This window comes from Lepisma saccharinum, chromosome 1 (genome assembly GCF_977018435.1).
Source record: "Lepisma saccharinum chromosome 1, izLepSacc3.1, whole genome shotgun sequence".
NCBI lineage: Eukaryota > Metazoa > Arthropoda > Insecta > Zygentoma > Lepismatidae > Lepisma > Lepisma saccharinum.
This window is the reverse complement of record NC_139229.1, coordinates 6,054,791-6,074,586: the sequence shown is the minus strand read 5'-3', so window position 1 is coordinate 6,074,586 and position 19,796 is coordinate 6,054,791.

Sequence of the window (19,796 nt, the reverse complement as noted above, 5' to 3'; positions counted from 1 at the left end):
CCTTGCAGGCTTGAGCTCCAGCTGGTCCTCCTGGTCATCCGTGAACATGGGTTCGAACGCCTGCTGCGACTCGAGCCCGGTAGCGGCGAAAATAATCTTTCCTTATCTCCGTGTTGGTGCAAATATGTCATGTTCTAAGCGGCGGCTGTCACTCAAGAAAAACCCGTCCCCAGCTTCCGACGTCTGGCTCGGATACAAGTTTATTCACAAAATAAATCAAACCTCACAATTTCATGTTTGTGCATAAAATGAATCAATAGACAAAAAATAATTTATATCGAACTGCGTTTCACATGTCACTAGATACCGTGACATTGTTTCGTATCTGGTTGAACATGAAATTTTCTTACACTGTGAAAAATTGTTTCTTAGTTTTTGTTTGGTGCACAGATATGCTAATCTGGACAGGACCTTCAGTTTAAAGTGGGATACGAACCACTAAGTGCATCCACCGTGTATCAAACCCGGGATCCCCTGATTACGAGGCGACGACGTTATCACTACGCCATCGAGGAAGCCCCGCGACAAAATGTTATGCACTCGATCTCTACCATAATTTATTTCAGCATTTACATTTTCGTTTTCTTCTTCTTCTTTCCTTTTGTTAACTACTCTTATACGACTCTTTTTGCGTCTTCGAATTTCTTCTTGTTTCAGGAAAAGAATAAAACATGCAGGCTGTATAAAAATCCCCCCGTTCAAATAGATAAAAGCTCACTCTCGTGAACTAATTCACTCTTTACCTACGGGCGAAGGTCACTGAAGTTAAGGATGGTGGCAAGCAAGCAGGCGTCTGCTCTACCAAAGACGAGGTCACGTGTTCCAGTTATCAATGGCGTACGAAATAAGGAGGAACACAGCTATCAGACGTATGTTTTGGTCCTGTCATTGCATGTAGATCACTTTATGGTCGTGGCCTTGAAGTTCCCTTAGGGCACTCCTACGTAAAGACTTCTCAGCAAGAAGGATATCTTCCCCATTGAGGGGAGGAAAAGTGAGTGCGTATAGAGGTCCTTCAATTTTCGTATTCTTCTCATTTCAGAACGCGTGCTGTATCGTCGACTTATTCCAATCTATCCGTTGTATGTTTTAGGTTCGGCTTCTATTCGGTTATTTCACATTGTCTTCCATCTTATGGTGTGGATTCGAAAATATGGACAACAACGGGATTGTGTTGGTTGCTTGATTTGGTGTCTTAAGTCCACTTTATGTCCTGTTAGGCTAATCGGGACTGGACCTACAGTTTAAAGTGAGATCTGAACGACTACGTTCCTCCACCGAGTATCGAACCCGGGATCCCTTAATTACAAGGCGCCCACGATCCCACTGCGCCATCGGGGATTGTGTTCGAAACGAATGAATCAATTTGGGGTGATATGATATGCAACCATTGTAAGACTATTGAAGGAAAAGCTATGGGAACCTGCCAGTTTTTCTACTGCAGACAGGAATCCATAAACATGGAAGAGAAGCTTATATACTATGAAACCTGACGATGTGTGCTCGAATACTGGCTAAATAATCCATAGAGGCGTAGCAACGTTAAACAACCTATTATGATACATATAGGTTTAAAAAGGTCGAAATAAAAAGATTGTGTGCGCCTCCCTGATGGCGTAGTGGTAAGGTCTTGTAATCAAGAGGTCTCGGGTAGGTGTCCGGTAAAAATGGCAAAGGAAAAAAATGGCCAAGTAAAAATGACAAACGGAAAAAATGGCCACAGTGAAAATGGCAAATGGAAAAATGGCGAATGTAGAACTCACAAACAGAAAGCCAAAGCAAATGATAAATAATTGATATAAATAATTCATATGTAAATTATAAAGAAGAAAAATATTGATGCTGTGTTTAACAAAATTAGTATTTATTCATCTTTGATTTCGTCACTTTACAATACCGTATTTAATCAGGACAATATTTATTCACCTTGGGCTTCGTCACCTTTTACAGTATTTAGCTAACAATATTTATTCACCTTTGATATCGTCACTTTACATGCATTGCAACTTTAGTTTCTGTGCTGCTTCTCGTAAGAAATCCTGCATTGTTATTTTGTTAGCACTGTCGGTATAAATTATCCTAATTTTCTTCTTTGGCAGTTGTCAAGTATATAGTATGAAATGTTCTCTTATAAAGTCCAAAATCAAATCTTTTAGGTTCACTTGTATTGCACGGATGTTGATTTGGTATCTTCATACCATTAGGGCACTTGGCTATCATTACAGCATCGTAATCAGGTGGATGATTATTGTCGTAAGAACACACATGATTTTGTTTCAATAAATGTGTTTTTAGAATTCCGAGATTTAACAATTTTCATTTTGAAAAAGTAAACAAGTTCGTCTCTCTGAGAGAAATGAGTGACACAAATTAGTGCGAGGGGGTAGATAAGGGCTGGCTTCAAGTCCTGCTAGTAACAAACACGTGTGATTGGTGTGCGCAAGGCGTAAACGTGTTTTCAGTCAAGATGAAAACCCATGCTATGCTGCACTCGCCACCCACCCTTAAGTTTCATGAAACACAATTGCTTTAAATTATTTACGAAGGTTATCTTTGTAACATGTGATTCTATAGCTGCAGTAACTTCTGCCAGATAAAATAAAGAAGTAAACGGCATTATAATTATTTTTGGAAACATCAAATAAAATTGTAGATTAGGCACACGCAGGAGTAGAAACTTTCAGCGAAAAATGCAGGCTCGACCAGGACTCGAACCCGGGTCTCTGGCATACCGTGCCATTTCTCTAACCACTGAGCTACCGAGCCGGCCTTGCCTCACCAGAGACGATTCCACGCAGGTAAAACAGCGATAGCGAAAGATAAGGTGAGGCCAGGCCGGCTCGGTAGCTCAGCGGTAAGCCGGACTCTGTAGCCGAGTGGTTATCTCCTCATCGCGCTGCAACGCTAGGTGTCCTGGGTTCCAATCCCGCTCGGGCTTGGATGTTTGTGTTCTTCCGAATAATGAGAAACAATGTGAATACCGTGGACATGTGTGACATGTTTGGAAGTGTACGAATGTGTGAATGACGGGGGATACTGCCGAATAGGGGTATTCCTTTTATTTATTTTTTTTAAAAAAAAGTGGTTAGAGCAATGGCACGGTATGCCAGAGACCCGGGTTCGAGTCCTGGTCGAGTCTGCATTTTTCGCTGAAAATTTCTACAATCAAATAAAATGTATCCATTGAAAGACAAATTAGTGTTAAAAGACACAACTTTTAATTTCAAACTGTGAAATGCAAGACATATAACTTCTCAATTTTCATGTAAAATCATAATACATAACATATTGTATTTGCCATTTTTATTTTCGCCATTTCTACCGTTGCCATTTATCTCCTTTGCCATTTTTTCCGTTGTCAGTTTTGCCTAGATTCCTCGGGTACGATACCAGGTGATAGCACATAGTGGTTCGGATCCTACTTTAAACTTTATGCAGTTCAGATTAGTCTATCTGTGCATAAAGTGGACTTACAACAAAATTTAAACTTGCGAAAAAGATTGTGCTAAGATATTAAAGAATTGGGTCTAACACAATAATTCATTTTTTTATTGGTTACCAATGACATTGTTAACTAATATTCTTAATTTCAGTTTCAAGATGAAATCTGCTACGAAATAAAAGGAGTGGGTTCATTTTCCTGTTACGAAATCCCACTTTTGTAGTAGACCTTTGCCACACTAAGATGTGACGTAATAAACAAATCTGACACACTTTCAAATATTAAATTGCTATCTGTTTGGGAACCATCTTTCAAATATAATACATTTTGGACGCGTCGAATAGTAGTATTTAATTCCTGTTTTAGCAGCTTTAAAAAACCTGATGGGTGGGAGGGGGGTGTACAAATGACCTTTGTGCCCCCGTCAAGTTACACTTATGACGAACAGGAATTCAAAGTAAAAGACTGTCCGGACTAAATAGGCAGACACGTCTGATAGATTTACAAATGGGAAAATAACTGGGCTCGTGAACCTGTTGAAAGCAGTTATTTTACAGACTTAAGAAACGCTCTACACAAAAGCGCGGGCTCATTATTAAGTTTCCACATGGTGTCCAGCGGAAGGCATGTTCTTCTGACAGACATAAACTCTACTGCGGACACTGTTACTCATTTTAATCACATTTTAAGAAAAATTGAGGCACACTCATCTTGTGCATGTTGCTTCATATCGCCCTCTGTTCAAATTGAGTTGTATTTCCAGAACTAGTGAAGTATGAAGCTATCATGCACGCATATTGTCTACTGATAGCAGACGATTTTAACTTAACGAACCAGCCTCCCGGTCTGTGCGAGAACGAACTTCACGCTTTGCACGCAAATCGACATAACGAACGCTATAACGAACTTCACCGAGTTCACTACGGGACTTTTGGAACGGCCAGTGTAGCCGCGGTGGCTCAGTCGGTAACTCATCTGACTACCATGCTAAAGGTCCCGGTTTCGATCCCCGGCCGGTTCAAATCTGGGAACTTTTCTAACGTCTGAAGCGGCCCCGGCGCCCACCCAGCATCGAATGACATGGGTACTTGGGGAATCCCTGGGGAGTAAAGGCGGTCAGGGGCGTGATGCTGATCACATCACCCCCACTCACGACCGGATCAAGAAAGTGTGGGGTGTTACCCCCACATCCCCTATACGCCTTCATGGCGTGGTGCTAAGCACAAGGGAACACTTTAACTTTTTTTTTTTTTTTAGTGGTCATAACTCATTTAACGCTTTAAGCTTGTTCGACTTTAGGAACGCGCCCACAGACAATTTCCTGAATTCATTTTGTGGTATGAAACAGTGGTTCATAATACGCGTACAAAGGTTTTGTGAGAGCTAAGTTGCAAGCCATTTACTATAATGGTTCTCTTAGCAATGGTTAAATATTTCAAAGCGAAGTTTTGACTGCTTCAAATATCGTCACACGAAATGGAAAAATGACTTTGTTCTCAACCCACGGGTGCACAAACGGGAAAATAAAAAAAAAAATGTTTCTTTTTATCCAAACCTCTACTGCTCTGCACAAAATGAAAACGTAACCTCAGACGTGACCCCGCCTTTTCTTGTTGGCCCTCCGCCACTGAACACAACCCGACAAACAGCTACGGGGAACGATATAAATCAAACATGTCCGATGCCCTTTTCCCTGTGTGGGTATTTATAAAGCGCCACCGAGGAAGGCGAAAGAATTGACATTTGGCCATGGTGACGTCACACCGAGACCTTTTCCAATATCGACCGACACGTGCCTCGCATTCAAAACTTGGACCATGTGAAACGGGATTATGGCCCTTCCATCCGCCTCCCCACCCATGAATTCCACTCCCTCCTCCTCTAGCGGCGAACTGAAAGGGGGTGTTACCCAATGAAGTTCTTTTGGAACGAGCTGATCGTCATTTTTTTTTTATTCAAGCCGGTGGAAGATGGGTACAACAGCGACACCTACGAAATAGAGCCTGCTCACGGCTAATGCTAAGTGCAGTAGTGGATCGTTCGCTAAAATCCCTTTTCAAGCGCTTCGATCGACAAAGGTTACGTGTGCAGAAAGCATTTCCAAACCGAGGAAGAAAAAACAGCATCATTAAGGTAATCTGTTAAGAATAGGGGACCAAATTGTAATTTAAATGTGTGAGTTACATGAAAGCGAGCCAGATTTACTATGGGAGAATTGTTCGACCTACTGCCACGTTTGCAACGCACGAGTTATTGGCCCCGTCCAGTTCACCGCACTTTTCGACTCTGCCTGCACTCACGCGTCTATTCGGTTACAAAGTGCAACACTGAGTGGATTTGATGTCATCTATACTCTGTCCAGTGATGTGCCGTAGACTATAAGTTTACGCGTTGTCTACGCGTAATCTACACGAAGATTACATTGGCTTTTAGTTTACATACAGTAAACTAAACAACAGGAAAGAAAGAATATCCCAGTGTTCTTTGAAAGAGAAAGTAATTTTTCTTCAAAAATGTCTGTAATTTGGGCCTATAACCGACTTAATCAAAGTTATTGAAATTTCACTATCGACAGGAAAAGGGACCACGGGAAGAAACACTAATGACAGCCATAGTGAAAACTGACATTATTTTTTACACTGACAAAAGGGAAGTCTAAAAATATTTTTTGTCTTGTTACTGCATAGGAAAGTGCTTGTGTCTTTGAAGCAGATTTTTCCACGTGTGAAATGGTGGAAATAGATGTAAAACAAAGCTTGTCATTCTACGGACATTGCATTTTTTGGGTGTGTCGCGACAAGTTTATTTTGCAGTTCAGTTAATACCTAGCGAATTGGTTGAACGTAAATAAATACTTAAAGAACTTATTTCTGGACAGTGGAATACTCCACACTTTCTATTTCCACCTGCTGATGCTGGTTGCTGCTTTTAGAATGGTGTGCGTGCCTTGCACGAAGAACACCGGACGCCATGTTATCTACGTTTATTACGTTATCGACGTAGATTACATAGTCTACATTGTCTACACGTAGAATGTAGACAATTGTTGTTTACGCGTAGACGCACATCACGGACTCTGTCTCCAGAATCTGTGGAGTAAAGCCGCGCATAGAGGCAGAGAAGGGGAGGAAATCGAGTGGGCAGAGCAAACCAGTACACGCTTCCGCGAAAGCTGATAACTGCAGTCGCTTCCCCCTCCACGCAATCCCGTTCCCTTTCACTCGTTAATTGGGGAAGCCGTCTCGCGTCACTTGCGCAGTGACTTGTTTTCGTTCGCTTGCTCCAGAGATGCACCGGACAGAGTGTATTTGGTGTCTCCACTACGTTCTGGAGCGGTGTAAAGTGTGGTGTGTAGTCACGTGGTACGTGCTAACCAATCAAATGGACGATGAAAGCACCAGACAGACATTTGTTGCATCTTTTGGAATTGAACACCGCTTGGTTCAACATTGTTTCTTTGCAGAAGCCTGCCACTGGGGTGTTCCTACAGCACACCTTGCGTCAAAAGGTGCAGCAAAGTAGACGTGGCTGTTGTGGAATGCGATTCGCACTTATTTCAACTCGTGTCTGCACCGCAAGAGAGTTCCAGTAGAATCATGTGCTGTTGCTGCAAGACAATGCGCAACCCCATACGGCTAAAGTGAACATAAGAACGCTGCTGAAGTTCGAGTGTGAAAGTTTTGCACATCCTCCCTACTGAATAATGAATAAATCGGAAATGACATATTAAAAAGAGACGCCAAATCTACACACTGGCGACAAAACATCGCCAATTATATGTAAATATATCAGATTGTACAACGAACAATATTACATAAAGCAAAAGTTGATGGGAAAGGTAATGTGGACAAAAAATGCCGAGCAGTTGCAACCCTTTTATTTTACAGCCGACCTCCGTGACGGAGTGGTTACCGCGACGCTAGGGGTCCCGGGTTCAAATCCCGACCTGGGCATGTGTGTTCTTTGTATCTCTTCATCAATCTTATCACATCATCTTTCATCCTCATATTCGCGATTAGCCTAAAGTGACAGAAAGGCGAAGTAAAATAAACCCAATCAATCAATCAAACTTGTTGTATGAGCTTTCCCGGTGGCGTAGTGGTAACGTCGTCGCCTTGTAATCATGGAGTCCCGGGTTTGATACCCAGTGGAGGCCTATAGTGGTTCCGATCCCATTTGAAACGGAGGCCCAGTCCCGATTAGCCTATCTGTGCATAAAGTGGACTTCAAACAACAACTGAACTCAAACTTGTATTTTACGCTCGCGCTACGACGCCAGGGGTCCCGGGTTCGAATCCCGGCCTGGGTATGGATGGTATGGATGTTTGCGAATGTCCATTCATCAATTTTATCACATCATCACTCATCCCCATCTTCGCAATTAGCCACAAGTGGCGCAAATGCGAAGTAATCAATCAATTGTATTTTACGCGTATGCAACCCGTATGTACAAAGATGTTAAACTGGTCGCCTACGTATCACGGGCAGAACAGCTTTTAGCTGTAGCAATACTAACATACAACATATTTGGTTTAAAGTTGATTATGAAACTTGAGATACTTCATCTCATTCACTCTGGTGGTTCGTTATATATTTAAGAGAAAATTGTGTATATGTAATGCATAATAACCAGCCTCTAATTACTATTATTTCTCTTTCTGCTTCTCTAGTGCCTCTTTCGATCTGCTTTCCTGTAGTTCGTTACATATTAATGAGCTAATTCTGCGTAGCCAGCTTTGACCTCATGAGTGTATTTTCCCATGTAAAATATCCCTCTTTTTTCCCTCCATTTCGAGAAATTTCCCGCGCTTTAATCCAATCAATAAACAATTGGCGGGAAAAATACAGCCTGCGGAAACGAGGAAAGTAGGTGTAGATATCTTGTCAACTGCACACTTCGAAAATTAGATTTAATTATGTAGAAAGAACGAGCGCGAAAAAAAAAAAGGTTAGCTGACAAGCGTAATGCTGTGAATGGGAGCACAAAAAGGGAGGGATATTTTCATTGTTTGCCTCGCGGGACAAAGATCCCCAAGAGGGCTTTCTCCGGTACAGAGTGAGTGCCAACTGCAGCGGGCAATAACTTCCGGTTGGCACAATGCTCCGGGTCATTCCGGGCTCTCCGGAGCCACTAAATCCCCCTCCGAAATCCCCTCTCGTGGATTCAAACCACGGGACCTCTTAATCTCCCACTCACAATGAGGGGATAGCAGAACAAGTGCCGATAATTTCGCCCCCTCCACCCCCACCCCCGCTCTTAGGCTTGAAACTTGACTAATACTTTAGGGTGGACCATTGTTCTGTCATGGGGATTAGGCCATTGCGTGGCTGGCGTAATTGTTAGGGGGTCTGGGTTCTAGAGCCCCCTTTTCAATTAAACGTGAAGGGAAAGTACCTCTTCGTATGAATTGCACTAATTGATATTCGAATCGTTTTGAGTACCAAAAAGAGCCAACCGCCCCTTCAAAGTGAAAATAAGTAACCATAGTTACAAACGGTCTAATGTGACATTCCTATTCCTTAATCATAGTTACAAACGATCTAATGTGATATTTCTGTTCCGTAATCATAGTTACAAATGGTCTAATGTGACATTTCTGTTCTAACTAACTAACTAACTCTCTAGCCTTCTTAAACCCGAAGGTTCATGGCTGCAGCAACACAGGCCTTCCATCTGTCCCTATCTTGTGCAAGATCTATATACTCTTTTCCATCCCTACCGATTTCCCTTAGGTCCATCTCAACGTTGTCCCTCCATCTTCGTCTTGGCCTTCCTACTGGTCTCTTACCATCAGGTTTCCCAACAAGAATCCTGTAAACTCCTCTTTCCTCTCCCGTTCGTGACACATGGCCTGCCCACCTAAGTCTTCTTGATTTAATTATTCTAATAATGTCTTGACATGAATACAAATTATGTAGTTCTAAATTATGTAACCTTCTCCACTCACCTGTCACCTCATCCCTTTTAGGTCCAAATATTTTCCTAAGGATCCTATTTTCAAATACTCTCAATTTATGTTCCTCTTTCAATGTAAGGGACCAAGTTTCACACCCATATAATACTACAGGCAAAATTACTGTTTTGTATATTTTAACTTTTAGTTTCTTAGATATTAAACGAGAAGACAAAAGTTTATGAAGAGAGAAGTAACATGCATTTCCTGAATTAAGCCTACTTTTTATTTCCTCTTTAATATAATTTTCATTTGTTAATATTACTCCTAAGTATTTGAATTTGGAAACTGTTTCAAACGAGTTGTTATCAATAATTAGATTTTGATTATTACCTAACACTTGGTTTCGGCCTGTAAGCATATATTTAGTTTTCTCTTTGTTAACTTCCAAACCTATCTCTTTAGCAGTTTTGAAAAATATTTTAGCATTATTCTTAATTGTATTCACATCATCCCCCAGTAAGTCTACATCATCTGCATATGCTAATAACTGAGTCACACCATTTAATTTTAGTCCTTCTTTAGTTTCGTTTACCTTCCTAACAGCATATTCTAAGGCAAAATTAAAGAGCAATGGAGATAATGCATCTCCTTGTTTTAACCCATCATGAATTGTAAATTTGTCAGTCATATTAATACCCACACGAATTTTACTTTCTGTTTCACTGGTGTATACTTTTATCATACTAACAAGCTTCTTAGGTATTCCAAACTCTACTAATATATGATATAATTTATCTCTTTTGACCGAATCATATGCTTTTTTGAAATCAACGAATAGCTGATGGACATTTTGATTATATTCCCACTTTTTTTCAAGTGTCTGTCTAATGTGAAAAATTTGATCTGTAGTTGATCTGTTGCGTTTAAATCCACATTGATAATCACCTATAATTTCATTAGCATATGGGGTTAGTCTTGTTAAAAGAATGTTAGATAATATTTTATATGTTGTTGAGAGTAGAGAAATTCCACGGTAATTATTGCAGTTCATTTTATCACTTTTTTTAAAAACAGGAACAATTATGGATTCTTTCCACTGTTGAGGGATTTCTTCTTTATTCCATATTAAACAAATTAATTTATGAATTTGACATATTAATGAATTTCCACCATATTTAATTAACTCAGCTGGTATTAAATCAATGCCAGGTGCTTTGTTATTCTTTAGCCTTTTAATAGCATCTTTAACTTCAGTCAAGTTAGGTTCTGGAACTAAAGGTTCTGCTGTGTGGACTTCATTTACTTCTGATTTATCTCCTACATGGACATTTAAAAGGTCATTAAAGTAGTTCTTCCATATATTTAGAATATCGCTTGGGTCAGCTAGAAAATCACCGTCTTTATCTTTTATCAAGTTTACCTTAGGTTGCCACCCCTTTCTAAACTCATTTACACCTTTATATAAATCTCTGATATTTTTATTTTTGCTGTTTGTTTCAATTTCGTTAATTTTGCTTTTCAAGTAATCTCTTTTTTTACTTCTAAACGTGCGGTTAACTTCTCGCTTTATTCTATTATAATTGTTTAGATTTGTATCATCAGAGTTATTTAACCACCTAAGTCTAGCTTGATTTCTTATTTCTATTAGATTATGACATTCATTGTCAAACCATGGCTTACTTTTTCTCGGTTTATGGTATCCTATACTTTCTTTAGCTGCTGATTCTATTGCATTACGTATGTGCTTCCAATTCTTATTTACGTCTGTGTCATTTATATTTTCATCATCATTTAAATCCTGCAAAACATCAAATCTATTTGACAGTTTAATTTGGTAATCTTTCTTAATTCTTTCATCAGTAAACTTTCCTGTATCAAATTTTATAACTTTTAGATTTTGTTGCTTATGATTTAACACTGAGAGTCTTTCTCTTAATTTAGCAATTACTAAATAATGGTCACTGGCACAGTCAGCACCTCTATGTGTACGAACGTCAATTATACTAGTATGCCTTCTCTTATCAATGAGAATATGATCTATCTGATTATGAGTTTTACCATCTGGAGAAGACCAGGTATATTTATGGATATCTTTATGTTTAAAAGTGGTACTTTTCACAATTAAATTCTTTGAGGTTGCAAAAGTAATCAATCTTATACCATTATCATTACTTAATTCGTGAAGACTTTCTTTACCAATCGTGGGTTTAAATGTCTCTTCTTTGCCAATCTGTGCATTACAGTCACCTAACAGAATTTTCATATCATACTGAGAAAATTTATCAAAGACCTGTTCTAACTCTGTATAAAAATCATCTTTAGTATTATCATCTTTATCTTCCGTTGGTGCATGTACGTTTATTAAAATAATTTTACACCACCTACCCTGTAAAACTGCATATGATATCCTATCATTAATAAATTCTACTGTTTTAAGAGCCGAGATAATTCTATTATTTATGAAAAAGCCTGTTCCAAAATTATGATTTTCAGTACCACCATAGAAAAAAGTATAATTTTTAGTTTTACAATTCCCTTCTCCTGGCCACCTAACTTCCTGGACAGCTACTACATCTAATTTATACTTAACTATCTCATTAACTGTACATTGAAATGCCCCAGGCCGGTAAAGGCTCAGAACATTCCAGGTGCCTATTTTAATATCCTTATTCCTAACGTAGATCTTATCCTTAGTCCAGGGACCTCCCAAAGTAGTCCCCACCCGGAGATCCGAACGGGGGACTATTTTACCTCCAGAATATTTTACCTTGGGAACATCCATGGCCTTATATTGCTGATTCTTGACATGGCTTTTTACAGTGCAGAGTTGTCTGCTCTACGCCTAACCCCCAATATGAATGGAGGAACTACTACAGAAGACAAACACAAACACATTAGAGAGCACAACTACTACACAAGACATGCACAAACACATCACAACTATAACACAATATAAACACAAACACACCACAACTACTACACAAGACAAACACAAATAAATTACTACTACGCAAAACAAACATACTAGACAGCACAACTACTACACAAACATACTAGACAGCACAACAAAAAAAACTAAATCAAATCAAAATCAAATCAAACATGGCGGATAAAAGATAAAGATTTCGGTACAAAAATTGTTAGACAATACTTATTATACATAAATATCTTAAAATTATTTCATATTATATTGCCTATAATAATTACATAATTACATAATAATAATTACATCCATGCTCATTTCCTTTGTCTGTCGACATGCTTCAAAATTCTTGATTTTACTTTAGTTTTCTAATTTGAAGTCAGAAAAGACCTGTTTCTTTCTCTTTGCCAGTGAAAGACGAGGGAATTTGCTTGAAAGACACTTAAAATTCTCTTCCAGTTCTGTCCACAGCCTTTACAAATTGTTGGTGTGAAGAGGGGAAAGGGGGACATCATATGCTGTACATTATTTTCTCCCACTTGACAATTTCGTTGCGGCCAATTCCAAAATAGGAAGAATAGATTACTCTATAGGCGTAACTTGGCGGGGGCAAGGGTGGAACTTGCCCCCCTAAAAAATTCAGGCTTGTTAAAATTTAAAAGTTAAAGAAATTTTTGTTAATATCCTGAGACCTGAGAAACTAAGTAATAATTAATAATATTGGTGATTTCGCAAATGTAACAGTTATTTAGGAAATAATCCTGAACACTATTTTTACGGGATGAAAAACTTTTGATCTCTGCCCCCTAAAGTTAAGTCCCAAGTTTCGCCCATGGCCTACTTAGTGGCGTAGGGGTACATTATACTTCCCTAAATTTTTTGAGGGGGTACAGTACCCCCCTTAATCGGTAGATCCATGTTGTACTCCTTGCATCCCTCAGATAATTTGACCGACGCAAGGTGCTGCTGTAAGAAGAATGTATTCTAATGGTTTCTGAGGAATGTGTTGTCAGTCGTATGACGATTAATGTTTAACTTTTAAGTACCAACATAAGATTCTGCAACAGCTTGTTGTAGATTTTCCATACCATATTAGTGTATTATCAGCAGAGATATTTACTATTGCACCACCGAGAGAGAACCCCGGCCGGTTCAAATCCGGGAACTTTTCTAACGGTGGAAGCGGCCCCGGCGCCCACCCAGCGTCGAATAACATGGGTACCTGGGGGAAACCCTGGGGGGTAAAGGCGGTCAGGGGCGTGATGCTGATCACATCACCCCCACTCACGACCGGATCAAGAAAGTGTGGGGCGTTACCCCCACACCCCCTATACGCCTTCATGGCGTGGTGCTATGCACAGGGGAACACTTTACCTTTACCTTTTTTTACCACCGAGAGAGCGAATTAAATCAATCTTCTCTTCACACCCATGGGTGTGACACTGATGGTACGTTCGTTCCTACAACATTGCGAGTATTTTTATTATAGTTTCGATAACTTAAAACTATTACGTTTATATTCACCGTAGGGACGATTAATAGCTTGTGTAGAATGGCAGAGGAACATAACACCAACAAGAAAAATGAGGATCAGCATCAGTACGCATGTAAAGCAGTTCCCATTTCCAGAACAAAAAATTACTGATTAGCTCTGTAGATGGCAGGGCATATCAGAATTCAAGTTGAATTTTCTTACACAGTAAATACATAGGAAAGTTCACTGAAATTTCTGATATAATTTCTACATGTCTCTTCCGAATCGTGACGGTTTCTTAGAGGGCTCTAACACGTGAAAGGTACATTATATGTTGGTATTTCGAAAATACATAGAGAGCGCTAAGAATGACAAAATTGATTATGCTGATTCTGAGGGTGTTAAATCCGTTGCAACTGACTGGCTGCTTGAACTCAATGCAATAACCGATTGGAACTGATTTATACTCAATGCAAGTATTTGGAAATTATTTCTCCTAAATGTGAAAGCCTCGATACTAGGTACTAACGGTTTCCTTCGTTTAATGTCCAATAATAAAGTAGAAATGCTGCTTGTATTGCTCATAGGAAGTAGAGTATTACGTAGATTTTGAATATTCCAAGGTATAACATTATCCCCTGTTGCCATCCAGTGCATATTTAGTAAACATGTTCTACCGACAGGGAATCCTCGAAGCGCAGTGGTACCATTGTCGCCTTTATCAAGGAGTCCTGGGTTCGATAAACGGTGGAGACGCATAGTGGTAAGGATCGCACTTTAAACTGTAGATCCTGTTCCGATTAACCCATCTCTGCATAAAATAGACTTAAAAGTACAATTGAAGCAAACAAACAACAAAGTCTAAGCAGTTCCCATTTCCAAAACAAAATTTTACTAATTTGCTCTCTAGATGGCAGGGCATATCAGAATTCAAGTGGAATTTTCTTACGAAGTAAATACATAGATAAGTTCACTGAAATTTCTGAGATAATATAGAGATCTTATTCCCGAATCATTACAGTTTCTTATAGCACTCTTACACTTGACCATTATATTATATATTGGTATTTCGAAAATGTAGAGAGAGCGCTAAAAATGACTAAAGAGATTATACTGATACTGAGGGTGGAAAAGTTGTTGCAACTGACTGGGTGTTTAAACTCAATGCGACTATTTGGAAATGTTTTCTCCTAAATGTGAAAGCGTCGATGCTGGGACGTGAACGTTGCTTTGGTTTAACGTCCAAAAATAAATTCGAAATGCTGCTTGTACTGCTCATAAAATGAAGTAGAGTATTAGATTTTGAATATCCCAAGGTACAACCGTAGATAAGCGCATTATAATACGCTCATACGCTCATCTGTGATAATACTAACCGTGCGCAGCTCGTGCAGTATTTCCCTGGGGATTCAACATAGCCACGCGACACATTCAGTTGGCGCAAACAAAGCTCCACCAAATAAGGGAGGGAAGAGATACTTAAAATAAGAAGCCTATACAGAAATTTCCCATAAAGTTTTATAATAGGGACCTAAGAGTATATTTAAGGCACAAATGACAATAATATTGACTTTTCTAAACAATTTTGGAGGTTCTTTGGAATAATCCCGTCTCAGAAGTCAGAAAACAACGGCGATGGGACACGATGGCTGATCACGCATTACCGTGCAATAAGCCTCTTGTCAGGTATTGGCGCTGAACGGTCTACTTATTGTCCATTTCGTGCTTAGATTATCCACACCGGGGATCGAACCCTGGTCTCCCGAGTAGCTATTATGGCGGTTTGCGTGTAGGGATACAAACCAAGTGGTTCTAGGTTCAAATAGTGGTGATTGATATTTAATCGAATTCATTATTCATTCTCAATATTCATTATTCATAAACAAAAACACACACACTCACACACACCCGTGTCCATAATTAAGCATCTCGACATGTCAGACGCATACATATCTTTAATATACACAATATTTACATATGTGTGGTACTACTGAAAACGTTAACGAAACACAAGAAACAACAATTATGCATTAAACTAATGGTCAAAATTGTCAAGAAGCAAATGTAGAGCCGCACAGTGATTGGAACGTCTTCGCACAGAAGGAAATTTGAATGCTTCACAGAAAAGGTACTAAGGCATGTGATGTCCCCTGACAGGAATGCATGCCTTACTACGATGTAGCAAGCTCCGGATAAGAGCACTCATCTGTTTCTGAGGAATGGTGTCCCACTCCTGCAACAATGTTGTACGCAGCTCTGGAGAGGAGCGATACGCCCTGAAATGCGTCGCCCGAGCATATCCCGCGCATGTTCTATTGGATTGCGATCGGTGGACCTCGCAGGCCACTCTCTTCGCCAGATATCCTCCGATTCCAAAGACTCATTGACAAGACCCGCTCTATGGGGACGTATATTGTCACCCATAAACAGGAAAGCAGATCCTATTGCAGCCCTCAAGACACGGACGTATTGTTGAGTAATCACATCCCAGTCACAAAACCCCTAGCGAGGACAGGGAGAGATGTACAAGACCTCAGCATAATGCCAGCTCTCACAAGGATACCAGTAGTAAATGTTGTTCTCTGGTTGTATCTACTTCCACGTGTCCTTCATATGTTCACATTCCGTCAGTCAATCTTCAGTGATAATCTGGGCTCGTCCGCGAACAAAACCACTGGATGCCAATCAAAGCACTATGTAATACCCTTAACTTGAAAATCTTAATAAAACTGGAAATTTGTAGGGAGGGGCGAGTTCCCTCCTTGCCTCCAAGTTACGTCTTATGACCTCACCTGTCTCTCGTTTCAACCACGTTGTGACATTTCTGTTCCGTAGTCATAATTACAAACGGTCTAATGTAACATTTCTGTTCCGTAATCATAATTACAAACGGTCTAATGTAACATTTCTTTTCAGTAATCATAGTTACAAACGGTCTAATGTGACATTTCTGTTCCGTAATCATAATTACAAACGGTCTAATGTGACATTTCTGTTCCGTAATCATGATTACAAACGGTCTAATGTAACATTTCTGTTCCGTAATCATAATTACAAACGGTCTAATGTGACATTTCATTTCAGTAATCATAGTTACAAACGGTCTAATGTGACATTTCTGTTCCGTAATCATAATTACAAACGGTCTAATGTGACATTTCTGTTCCGTAATCATAGTTACAAACGGTCTAATGTGACATTTCTGTTCCGTAATCATAGTTACAAACGGTCTAATGTGACATTTCTGTTCCGTAGTCATAATTACAAACGGTCTAATGTAACATTTCTGTTCCGTAATCATAATTACAAACGGTCTAATGTGACATTTCTTTTCAGTAATCATAGTTACAAACGGTCTAATGTGACATTTCTGTTCCGTAATCATAATTACAAACGGTCTAATGTGACATTTCTGTTCCGTAATCATAGTTACAAAGGGTCTAATGTGACATTTCTGTTCCGTAATCATAGTTACAAAGGGTCTAATGTGACATTTCTGTTCCGTAATCATAGTTACAAACGGTCTAATGTGACATTTCTGTTCCGTAATCCTAATTACAAACGGTCTAATGTGAAATTTCTGTTCCGTAATCATAATTACAAACGGTCTAATGTGATATTTCTGTTCCGTAATCATAGTTACAAACGGTCTAATGTGACATTTCTGTTCCGTAATCATAGTTACAAACGGTCTAATGTGACATTTCTGTTCCGTAGTCATAATTACAAACGGTCTAATGTAACATTTCTGTTCCGTAATCATAATTACAAACGGTCTAATGTGACATTTCTTTTCAGTAATCATAGTTACAAACGGTTTAATGTGACATTTCTGTTCCGTAATCATAATTACAAACGGTCTAATGTGACATTTCTGTTCCGTAATCATAGTTACAAAGGGTCTAATGTGACATTTCTGTTCCGTAATCATAGTTACAAACGGTCTAATGTGACATTTGTGTTCCGTAATCCTAATTACAAACGGTCTAATGTGAAATTTCTGTTCCGTATCATAATTACAAACGGTCTAATGTGATATTTCTGTTCCGTAATCATAGTTACAAACGGTCTAATGTGACATTTCTGTTCCGTAATCATAGTTACAAACGGTCTAATGTGACATTTCTTTTTCAGTAATCATAGTTACAAACGGTCTAATGTGACATTTCTGTTCCGTAATCATAGTTACAAACGGTCTAATGTGACACTCTTTTCAGAAATCATAGTTACAAACGGTCTAATGTGACATTTCTGTTCAGTAATCATAGTTACAAACGGTCTAATGTGACATTTCTTTTCAGAAATCATAGTTACAAACGGTCTAATGTGACATTTCTGTTCCGTAATCATAGTTACAAACGGTCTAATGTGACATTTCTTTTCAGTAATCATAGTTACAAACGATCTAATGTGATATTTCTGTTCCGTAATCATAGTTACAAACGGTCTAATGTGACATTTCTGTTCCGTAATCATAATTACAAACGGTCTAATGTGACATTTCTGTTCCGTAATCATAGTTACAAACGGTCTAATGTGACATTTATTTTCAGTAATCATAGTTACAAACGGTCTAATGTGACATTTCTGTTCCGTAATCATAATTACAAACGGTCCAATGTGACATTTCTGTTCCGTAATCATAATTACAAACGGTCTAATGTGACATTTCTGTTACGTAATCATAGTTACAAACGGTCTAATGTGACATTTCTGTTCCGTAATCATAGTTACAAACGGTCTAATGTGACATTTCTGTTCCGTAATCATAGTTACAAACGGTCTAATGTGACATTTCTTTTCAGTAATCATAGTTACAAACGATCTAATGTGATATTTCTGTTCCGTAATCATAGTTACAAACGGTCTAATGTCACATTTCTGTTCCGTAATCATAGTTACAAACTGTCGAATGTGACATTTCTGTTCGGCTTAATATCTCGGCACCGGCTTGCAGAAAATCATATGCATAGTCTCTTTTTCAGTAAAAACTGGTTTATTGCAGTGTAAGTTCTTAATGGGTCGTGTCAACCTTTCTAACTCTAAGTGGGGTATAAACGGACCCCAGATCATATTTTTTTATTAAGACACTAGCAACCTGCCTCCATTAAATTTATATGTTTTTTCAAATGATGGAAAACACCCAAAATCAATAATCCAAACCAAAATCGTCAAATCGAAGTCACGTTATCAAGATAGAATGATTTTGATGCATTTTTTCCATTTAGCGTCGCATGTATGAGCTTATCGCGACTTTGCTATTACTTTTGTTTGTTTTAGTAAGAGAATACTGCCATTTGATTGTAATTCTGATGGGAATGAAATGTCGAAATTGCGTTACATTCCCTTTTCAATTGGCAGTGACCCAGTGGGTAGAGCGTCTGACTATAAGGGGTCTAATTTCAGGAGTGTGTTATGACAGGTGAGAATTTTTCACCGACGTCCTCGCACAAAGACGTAGATATGAGTCTCTTCAAGCCTTTAATCAAGTATGGGGACACCTCTGGTTCTAATAAGGGCAGTGTCGGATCTACAACAGTGCGGGGGGGGGGACAGAGACAAGTAAGCCTGAAGGGGGCCCTCAGCCATTGACATAGTAGAGGGTTCGCGTATGTAAAAAATAAACGTAGTTTCTCAGGGGTACAGGAACGAATACAATATATACAGGTAAAGGAGAAGTTTCCTGTGCATATAGCACCGTGCCATGAAGGCATATTTAGGGTATGTGGGAGTGGGGTCCCACAAATTTCCGATCTCGGACATCTTGGAGGTGATGTGATCAGCGGCACGCTCTGCCCGCCTTTACTCCCCACCGGGTACCATTTGATTTGAGGCTGGGTGGACCCTGGAGTTGCTTTATGCGGACCTTAGATTACCCACCTAGGGTCTCCCGCGTGGCAGTCAGGCTAGAATTTCACGAGAAATGCAGTGGTGAAGGTTATGACTGCATCATTGTAACATATGTATCCTTTTCCAGGTGTGAGAAAACAGTTATACATATAGTATATATCATATCACCACGGGCGCCGAAACCGGAAGTTCTCCTCCCCCATCCGCGCC